Below are 10,022 nucleotides of genomic sequence, written 5' to 3'. Positions count from 1 at the left end.
AAATGCAAACGGGGAACACAGATATTTCAGGAGCTGAAGATGCCCGTGTCCAGTAATGTCAGAGACGGCATCAGTAGGCACCATGTCCTGCCCTTAGGTCTCCCTGTCCACCTCCTCCCCGAGCTCTTCTGTATTTTCCCAAGGCAGCCTGAAGCTGCTTCCAGTGCAGCATGTCAGGTGGTGGTGAGATGCTGAGTTGTGGATTTGGAAATTTACAGATGATTCCAAAGTCAGCACACAGGTGCACTGCGACCCCAGAGAGGATGCCTTTTCAATTCCCAGGGTAAGGGGCAGGAGTGAGAAGCCCAGGCAATCTCAAACTCAGTGAGCAGCAGGAGGCTGGGGGATGACAGGACCCACAGACGGATGATTCTGACAAAGATACGTAATTCACCCTGCCTCTAATAGTATCACGTAGGACTCTCACACTGCAACCGCAGCAGATTTGAGGGAGACTTGCTTCACTCATGGACACACCGAGTCCCCAAGCCCCCAGTCTCAGCAGGGCACCTGCTACATGCATGGCCCAAATTCAGGCTCCACAGCCAGCTTGCATGAGCCTGAGCATTCCCATTTGGGAAAGGACAGTGTCACAGCTACTACATGGCTGTCCCTTCTCAGCCCACCTCCAGACCTCCTCACCACATGTGTTTCTGTCATTTACCTCTCATGGAAGAACATTACTCCCTGGAGTACTACTTCAGGGGAACGTCCCAAACGTCTTTGCTGATGACCTGCTGGCAACATGAGCAAGGTCAGCCTAGAGCTGACCAGAACCCTCCCTTGAGCAGCCAAGAACTCCATCAATTGCCAACTGTGTGCAGGCCCAAAGCAACCTCACCTCAGCAATACTGTCCAATTCTGAGCAGTTATGGCCTGACAACCAGTTGAGAAAGTTAAGGATCCTGGTGTCCAGCCTGCAGCTGGGTTCTCCAAGTTCAAAGTCCCAGAACCAGTGGACTGGAGTGGAACAACGTGCCCTACACCCTGCAGAAAGACAGGGGAAACTGGGGTGGATCCCACAGGTGGATCATCCACACCCTTGCACACCCACACTCATCACCCCCGGAGCCACGTTTTACCAGTAATGTCAAGATAATACTTCTTAATGATCAGCATGTTCAAGAAGTAGGGGTTGTCCTGATAGGTAAAGATCAGCTTGCAGCAGGATCGTAGATGGCTCTGCACCTGCACCTACCAGGACAGGGAGGAGGGAAAAGGTGCAAGCTTCTACGGGCCTTAACTTGCCTCCAAGGCAGGCATTAACAGCTTCCACGATGCCTCTCCAAAGTCTCACAGTGCAGGAACATTAATAACATGATCCTCCCATTCCCTGCCAGGTCCCATACCCAACCGTCCTCAGTCGCCCTCACTGACTTTCAAGTTGATCATGTTGCTGAGAAAGTCTTTATCTTGGTCGCTGATTATGACGGAAACTTGAAGGTGGTTCACAACCTGCTTTAGGTCAAGGAGTCATTCAGGCCACATGCCAGGCCAAGAAGAGCCAGAAGCATCAGCCCTAGTCTGGGGTGGAGGAAAGACACCCGAACAGGCATCTGCAAGGATGCTGGGCACTTCCGCTTGCCCAGCCACCACTGATGTCGTCTGCTGCTGCAAAGTTGCTTCAGTCGTGTCCAACTCTGTGCGACCCCATAGATGGCAGCCCACCAGGCTCCCCCTTCCCTCTGATTCTCCAGGCAAGAACAATGGAGTGGGTTGCCATTTCCTTCTCCAAATCATGAAAGTGAAATGTGAAAGTGAAGTTGCTCAGTTGGGTCCGACTCTTCACGACCCCGTGGACTGCAGCCTAGCAGACTCCTCCGTCCATGGGATTTTCCAGGCAAGAGTACTGGAGTGGGGTTCCATTGCCTTCTCTACTGATGTCGTCAGGCCCTCTCATACCATCAGATACGCTCATGGCTCTGGGTTTCTTGTGGTGTTCTACATCTGAGGTGGTCTGCATTCCCTATGCAGGGGCTGTTTCTGACCGCTACTCTTCTCCAGAACTGTGTATGCTGGGAGGTGGCATGTCACTGCTTACATGTTCAGACTTGCAGTCATTTTGACAAACCATTTCTGAAAGCAAAGTGTGTGTGTGTGTGTGTGTGTGTGTGTGCGCGCGCGCGTGCGTGCGTGTGTGTGTGTCCCATGTCTCAGCTATTTCCCGGGAACCTCCACATTTACAATAATAAGTGTCTGCCGAGGCTGCTCTGGTGTACTGTCTCTGGTCATTCCTGACTTAGAGGCCTCGGGTCCTGCTCCTCCTCAGATGCAGGCCTGAAAGAGACACTCAAAGTCATGGCTGTGACACTTACAGGTGTGGGCCTACCCAGACTCTACTCGCCTGTGCCTTTGGAGCTTGCCAATTGCCCAGGACAACACTTCCTTCAGGGGCCTCCAGCACCCTTCCTGTGCCCTCACCCCAACCCCTCCTCCTGCTCCTACTCCTGCCCCTCCTCCTCCTCCTCCTGAGCAGCGGACCCCAAGGAGCAGCAGAAAGGATACAGTTTTGGCCCAGAAGCCAGGGATGCCCTGGATGATGGTGCTCCTTTGAGCCAAGTCACGCTTCCTCCTCTGATGCTCTTGTGCATGAAACGAACATAGGCCCTGTGGTTTTTCTCATGCTCAGAGCTCAGTTCCACCTGCAGGGCAGCCAGTGCCTGCAGTACATCTAGCGCTGGCAGCTCACTCGGGCCTCCAGGCCTCTCCTGGCCCTGCTCCTCCACCGTCTTCTCCTTTAGCTCCTAGGAGGACCCCTGTTCCTGCTCCTCATCCGCTACAACCTCCACCTCCTCCATGATGTCTTCTGCCAGACGCTGAAACATCAGCCCGATCCCCATCACGTCTGTGTCCACCAGGCCCTTGCTGTCCTCCACCACCTCCACCTTGAAGAGGGTGGCCTCTTCACCTGGCATGACAACTGGTGTGCAAGGTCCCAGCTGTGCACAACATCGGGATGGCAGGCCATGGAGCCCCTGCCCCCTGAGCAACCAGGCTCACAACTAAGAAGGTCCGGGATCCTGGGACACACCTGCCTTCCTCTGACCACCTCTCAATGCTCCCCTTGGCCCTGGCCATGACCCCAAGCTGGTGCAGATGTGAAGGGACAGAACATAATAGCACAGCAAGTGGTGCGCAATGGTGGCCCAGGCTGCAGTAAACCTGTGGGGCCCACTAGCTCTTTGAGGGTGGGGAGAGATGGTGGTGGTTGGGAGGCAGGGGCTGGTGTGTGTGTGGGTTGGCTGGAGGCTGAAGAAAGGAGTGGCAGACAGCCCAGGACAGGGTGAACCGGCCCTGGGATATCAACCAAACAGGCGGGGCCCTAGGCTGTGAGCCACGCACAGGTTGCTGGCCCAAATCTAGACCAGTGGCCAAGAGGGTAGTGGGCAGTACCCTTATGGACATGCCTCTAGACCAGAGGGCATCTTTCATGGTTCCTGGGCTCCAGCACCCCAGCGTGGCCAGATTCTGCTCCAGGGAGGGAGAGGGTTTTTCATCTGCCACTACGCCAGGCACTGTCATTGACCTGGCTCTGGAAGTTCCTACCCAGGGTTCCTGTTCTGCAATTTGAACAGTGCACTCCTGTGTCCCAAGGGAAAGTCAATAACTGGGTGCTCTCACTGAATATCCAAAGGATATGCAAAGGCACCAAGTGGCTGGATATTTTCTCCATGGGACAGACAGCCTGTTGCTGTCCGGATTCTAGAGAAGTAGGGGAAAAGCTTACTGTTTGCTACAATTGATATCCACTGTTCAGGGAAACCAGAGACTTAGGGTACAGAGCTCTCTCTGTGTCTCTTTATCTCTACTTCTGGCCATAGCACTGCTTTGGGCAATCCTTCTGTATGTGTACCAAGGGCTGGTGTCCGTGTGTCTCTGTCTCTCTAAGTGGTGCTCTTGCCGTTTGCCTCTCTCTGGACACCATCGCTTAGAAGAGAAGCTTATCCTTGGCATGAAGGCAAGCCCTTCTCCTCCTGAGTGAGTTGCACCAGTGGGAGATCAGACTGTTTTAGTCCACACGTTTGGAGAGTGCTTTCTCAAACTTGAAAGCCAACAGTAGGTGGTTACTGCTGAACCACAGAAGGGGATGTGGTACCCTCCCTCCCTTGCTGGACAGACATGAATGCTGCTCAAGCCTGCAGCAGCTTGGCCACACTTTGCACAGAGGGAGAAATGGGGCATGCTCTCCTGGCATGAGGAAATTCCCTAAACCTTGTTCGAATGTCTGCCTGTGAGACGCTAAGGACAGCTCCCAGTTAAGTTCCACGACTCACTGGTGCCGGGGACATGCACGTCTGCCCATTTACTCTATTGAGGCCCTATCAAAGTGTTTCTGTTCTCCATGTGAGAACACATCCCAGCCTGCCCATTCTCCCAAGCCTGTGGGTCCGGGAGCAGCAGGAAGATCAAGCTAAGCCATCCATCCTATAGTCCTGATGCCTGATATATGCATTCTGCAGAGTACAAAGAGTGATGTTTCAAACTGGAAGACTCTACAGGTAGAAGGTGCTTATTCTGCAGTGAAGGTCCATCTCTGAAACCTCACAAAAAAGGCAAAGGTTGCTCATGCTCATGGCAAGGCTTTCTCCTTGACCAAACAGCACTAGCCAGGGACACCTGAGTTCATCTCCAGATCTCCTCTGTCCCAAAAGTTCCAACCACTGGCCCCTGACTTCCTCTTTAATCCTTATTGGGCGTGTGCTGAGGGCTCTAATCATTGGTCCCTGTATTTCTTCTTATCCTCTCTTTGCATGTCAACACAACTCCAGACACTTGTCCCTTGACTTTCTCTATAAGCGTCCTCTTCCTTGTCTATGTAGCTATAGCAACTGGATTCCTCACCTTGTCTCTCAAAGGTCTTCCATTCTGTCAACACTGTTCCATCTAAAGTGATCACTGGCCTGAACTGCTATCCTCCTCATCCGTGTCCCCACAGTCCCTCCCACGGGTCCCCAATTTGATCTACAAATCCCCTCATCCTTCCTCACACAGGTACTGATTTTATATCCAATTTATATCCTGTCTCTGATTTTATATCCAATCTTCCCTCCTCGTCTACACAGCAACAGCTACAGGGCTCTGACCCTCTCTCCAATCCTGCTCTTCCTTATAAACACAGCTCCAGTCACTGGTTCCTGATCACCTCTCCAAATTTCCTCCTCCTTGTCCACAAAGTTCCAGGTCCTGGTCCCTAACCTCCAGTCAAATCTTCCTCTTTCCAGTTCTCACAGCTCCAGCTACTGGTCCCTGACTGCCTCTCCATTCTGCCTCCTTTTTGTCACACAGCTCCAGCCACTGATCCCTGACTTAAAATCTCCAAACCACCAAACCTAATCTTTATTCACACAGGTCTGACCATTTTGCTGCTGACTTTATCTCCAGTCTTTCTCCTCCTTGCATACTCAGTTCCAGCCACTTGTCCTGACTTTATCTCCAATCTACCTCATCCTTCTTTATACAGCACCAGCCACTGGTTGCCTTGACTGTTATCACAAATCCTTCACTTGCTTGTTGAAACATCTCCAGAAGACATGTCCCTAACCTCTTCTCTGGTCCTCCTCCTCCTTTTCCACAAAGCTTCAGCCACTGGTCTAGCCACACTTCCAATCTTCCTCCTTGTCCACACAGCTCTAGCAACTGGTCCCTCACTTTGTCTCTCATTCCCCTTTCTGTTTGTCTACACAGCTTCTAGTGGTCACTGACCTGAACTGCAATCTTCCTCACCCTTGTTCACATGGCTTTGGCCCCCCTGTCCCTGACAGTTATCTACAATCCTCTTCTTCTTTGTACAGAGAGTTCCAGAAACTGGTCCTTGACTTCCTTTCCAATTCTCCAGCTACATGTCCATACATCTCCAGCCAACTGGTCTCTGACTTCATCTCCAAACCTCTTCATCCTTGTTCACACAGGTCCAGCCACTTGTCTTATGATGTTATATCCAATCGTCCCTCCTCGTCTACACAGCTGCAGCTCAAGCACCTTGACTGTTTCTCCAGTCTTGTTCTTCTTTATCCACATGTCTCCAATCACTGGTCCCTGACATCCTCTCTGATCATCATCTTCCTCCCTGTCCACACAGCTGCAGCCATGGGTCTGTGTGACCTCAAGTGCATTCTTTCCCATCCTTGTCCACTCAGCTCCGGCCACAGTTACCAGAGTTTGATCTCCAATTCGCCTCTTAAATTTCCATGGAGCTCCTACCACAAGGCCCTGACTTCCTGTTTAATCTTCCCTCCTCCTTGTCCACACAACTTCACCCACTGGTACGTGCCCTCCTCTCCAATCATACCAGTCCTTGTCCACACCACTCCAAACACTGGTCTCTGATCTCCTCTTTGGTCCTCCCTCCTCTTTTTCCAGTTATAGACACTGGCCCCTGACCTCCCCTCCTAGCCTCCTTGTGCACACAGCTTCAGCCACTGCACCCTGAACTCATCTCCCACTCTCCTTCCTTCTGGTCCACCCTCTGATCCCTGACCTACATCTACAATCCTCCCTCCTTCTGTCCACAGTGCTCCCACCAGTGGTGTTTGCTGCCTGCCCAACATGTCACATATCTCCTACACCAGGGCCTTAGTACTTGTTGCCCCCACATCCCCCCAGTCCCTAATGTCACTCCAGGATTTTCTTCATTATGAGCTCATCAGAGCCTTCTCTACTATCACACTGCTTTATCTCTGTATGCCTTCACCCAGTTTTACTTTTCTGACCAACTACATTATGTTTGAAAATGTTTTCTGTAAAGAACCAGAGAGTAAATATTTTAGACTTTAGAAGCCACACAGCCACTACTCAACATGGCTTACAGTATTAAAGTCCACCAGAGGCCATGTGTAAAATAATGAATTAGTTGTCTTTAAATAAAACATAATTGACAATAGCAGAGTGGGGGCCATGTGTGGCCTGCAGGCCCTGTATTGTGTGTTTGTTTTTGTGCTGTGAATACACAGTGCCTTCAGGGAATGAATGACTATTTTGCATGTTGCTGCTGTATCCCTAAGGGCGTGGGTTAGTTTTTGGAGTTGAACAGTGACTGCTTTTTGGTTAGCACAGGCTTTACAATCTGCTGTTGGATTTATTACCTGATTATAAGAATTTTAAATTGGCACTCAAAAATGGTATGGACCCTCTAAAGGTCATATAATTAAGTCCCTTGGGTTTCAACTGGAATAGAAGAGACATTATCCATTGATCTTAAAATGAAAGAGACTGGTGGCCACAAAGTTCTTTTGACACTGAATCTCATGACAGAGAGATAGCAAGGAGGTCCTGCGGAGAGGCCCAATTTTAGGACAGAAGACTCTCCCATAAAAGGCTTCACATGAAGGCCCAAATGTCAACATCCTGCCCAACACAAATGGCACATGGTTCAGGGGCAGGCTGAGGGTGGACTTGAGGGCCACCAGCCAGCACATTATCATCTGAATTTCAGCCTCCCTAACTTTTCCACTGACAGGTCATGATCCAAGTCACTCCCCGAGTCCTCTTCTGGGTCCTGCTGCTCCTTCAGGTCCTTCATCTTTATCAGCAGCTCTGCCTTGGGGGCCTATTTGCTGTAGTACATGTAGTTGGTGGCCAAGGGTGTGGTCTCCAGTAGGCTGGTCTCCTCCCTCCTGGGAAACAAAATGTGCCTGCAGGTACACCTGAAACCTGGGCTGGGATCTGCAAATCACAGGGCTGATGAAAGGACACCAGCCAGAGAAAGGAGCCAGCAGAAGCATGAACAGAGTAGGGTTCCCTGGCGGTACAGTGGCTATGATTCTGCCTTCCAATGCAGGGGATAAGAGTTTGATCGCTTAGTTAGGAAGAGAAGATCACACATTCTAGGGAGTATGCAAAAAAAAAAAAAAAAATCAATAAAGCAAGCAAACAAAAAGAAGTGTGGAAATGGCAGGTCCTGAGGCCAGAACTGGAAAGTGAAGTTGCTCAGTCACATTTGACTCTGAGACCCAATGAACTGTAGCCCCCCCAGACTCCACTGTTGCTTGGATTTTCCAGGCAAGAATACTGGAGTGGGTTGCCATTCCCTTCTCCAGGGGATCTTCCCAACCCAGGGATCGAATTGGGGACTCCTACATTGCAGGTAGACCCTTTACTATCTGATCCACCAGGGACTCCAGCCAGAACTAGAAACCCCTGCCAAATAGTACCTGAAGCCCTGCTTGTGGGGGAGGAGGGTAAAGGTAGTTTTCTTGGGGAGCCTGAGGTCTATGGAGAGCTGTCTTTTGCCATTGAGAGTGCAGCCACAGACCCCAAGTTCACCAGGCATCCTTCCACCAGCAGCCACATTTGCAGCCTCTGAGCCCCTGTCTGCTGCACATTCATGCTCCCATCTACTGTCAATCAGTGATATTTACCAAGACCACATGCACGGGTATGACAGATGTAAGCAGATGCATCTTGGAGGGTAGGCGACTGAATGCAAGAGGCTAGAGAGGGTCCTTTAGATAATAAAATGTGATGCTCTTAGTCACTCTGTCATGTCCCAGTCTTGGTAACCCCTGGGGAGTGTAGCCCACCAGGTTTCTCTGTCTTCGTGATTCTCAAGGCCAGAATACTGGAGTGGGTAGCCATTCCCTTCTACAGGTGATCTTGCCAACCCAGGGACTTAACCAAGGTCTCTCCTGTTGCAAGTGGATTCTTTAACCATCTGAGTCACCAGGGAAGCTTCCCATCCAGTTCTCTATACAGAATGAGTTACAGCAAATTTACCCCCTCAGCTAAATATGTAAAAACAGAAGTTCTTTTTTTTTTTGTAAGCACATATCCTCCGTAGCCTCAATTTTCACACCTCTGTAACAAGTTTCTGCTCCTCAATACTAGTGACCTTTGGCATTTGATTGTTCTTTTTTTGGGGGGGGGCACTGTCCTGTGTCCCTGAACTTTGATGAGCACCATCCCTGGCCTCCACTGTCCCAAAGGAGACAATGAGAAGTGTCTCCCAACATTGCCAAGTGCTCCAAGGGCAGACAGCAGAGAACCGCTACCTTATGAGAAAAGCACCCATGGGCATCCCTAGAAATGTGTCTTTTCACATCTTTACCCAACTGACGTCACTGCCCAGATGGACATTTAATTTGAGGTGGGTGTCAAAAAAATAATCCCCGAAGTGCCAAACACCTATGGAGAAATCTGTCATCAGAGAGCATGCACGTGAATGGATAAAGAGATACATCTCAGGCCCCTCAAGGTGGAAGCACAAAAGGTTAGAACCACACACAGGGAAAGTGAGGGGCAGAGATGGGGTGGGGTGGTTTACTCACTTCTCTGCCATCCTGGGCGAGAGCACCTTGGACAGCAGCTTCCTCCATTGCTGCAGTCCTTTCAGGAGGTGCTCATCTTTAGGGAAGATGCCTTCCATAGATCCATGGTGGTTCTCATCCTCACATCGGGGTCCAGGATATCTGCCAGTGACTTATCCCTGCCTGAGCTTTTGCGGGCCAGCTCCTCTGACTTGAGGTCATCATCGGCCCTATCTTTGGCCTTCATGTACCTGAGCGTGGGAGGGGAGGCCCGACCGTCCTTGGCGGGAGGCCCAGGGTCTCCAGGGGGCTGGGGCTTGGCACCCTGGAGGCTGTAGGGGCAGAAGTGTGAGTAGGACTGCTCCGACCTGCTGAGCATCTTGATTTGATCCCACTGGAGGCCGTGGGGCAATGTGGGTGGCTCTGGGATGCGGGCCAGTGACTGACAGCTTTCCTTCTCAAGGCTGGCTCTCCAAGTGCACTATTTTGATGGGCACCATCTTCATCTTGGTGTTGTCCATCACCCACTCGATTCTGCCAAAACAAGAGGTGTCCATTGGAGACATGCTGTGTTCCAGGCATAGCTCAAGGATCAGAACTCACATGAGTGAACCGGCTGGTCCTAGGGTGGAGCCTTCCAGACAGGGGAGCCCAACTCAAAGATGGGCCTATCCAGGTCACACATTCCAGGATTGGGAGGATGAATTCTAGGAGTTCCTGCCCACAGCCACTCAACTTGACCCTACTCTGAGTCCAACAGAGTAGGTTGACCCTACTCTG

At 51.0% G+C, this 10,022-nt stretch overlaps 1 pseudogene; it reads right to left on the bottom strand.

Annotated features, from left to right (window-relative positions):
* Positions 1-7,417: 7,417 nt before the first annotated feature.
* LOC132344454 (protein Shroom2-like) lies at positions 7,418-9,808 on the bottom strand (annotated as a pseudogene).
* Between the last annotated feature and the right edge of the window lie 214 nt (positions 9,809-10,022).

This window comes from Bos taurus, chromosome Y (genome assembly GCF_002263795.3).
Source record: "Bos taurus isolate L1 Dominette 01449 registration number 42190680 breed Hereford chromosome Y, ARS-UCD2.0, whole genome shotgun sequence".
NCBI lineage: Eukaryota > Metazoa > Chordata > Mammalia > Artiodactyla > Bovidae > Bos > Bos taurus.
This window is presented reverse-complemented; position numbering and strand designations above follow the sequence as displayed.